This window comes from Nematolebias whitei, chromosome 22, assembly GCF_014905685.2.
Source record: "Nematolebias whitei isolate Nwh7 chromosome 22, NemWhi1, whole genome shotgun sequence".
Lineage (NCBI taxonomy): Eukaryota > Metazoa > Chordata > Actinopteri > Cyprinodontiformes > Rivulidae > Nematolebias > Nematolebias whitei.
In genome coordinates, this window is record NC_056519.1 from 1,595,112 (window position 1) to 1,595,675 (window position 564).

Below are 564 nucleotides of genomic sequence, written 5' to 3' on the forward strand. Positions count from 1 at the left end.
GAACACCTGAGGACAGGTGGACCAGAACACCTGAGGACAGGTGGACCTGAACACCTGAGGACAGGTGGACCAGAACACCTGAGAACAGGTGGACCAGAACACCTGAGGACAGGTGCAGGAGTTACATTATCGGCCTGGTCCAGAGTGGCTGGAGGCATAAGCATCTTAAGCGGCTGCTTAGGGCCCCCACGCCTGTAGGGGGCTCCCTAAGTGGAATTGAATTGAATTTATTTTTTACTAATGACTTTTATATGATTCTTGTTAGAAAGCCCACATTGTTTATTTGTGATTAGTTTATTGCTAGTTAGTTTGCTATTAGTTTGTTTGTTGCTGAGTTAAGTTCTGTTTGACTTGTTTTCTTTCTGAGTTTCATGTTTCCTACGTTCTTGAATGCACCGCGGCTGTTGTTCTGTGTCAAGTTCATTAAAGTGTTTTTCTCTCCCAACACGGACGGTGCTTTGTTTTTGAGCATCTGTTGGTTTGCTGCTGTGTGTACATGACAGGTGAGTCTAATGACGTCACATCCTTTAGTCTGGACGTTAACATCATGTTCATGTATATTTT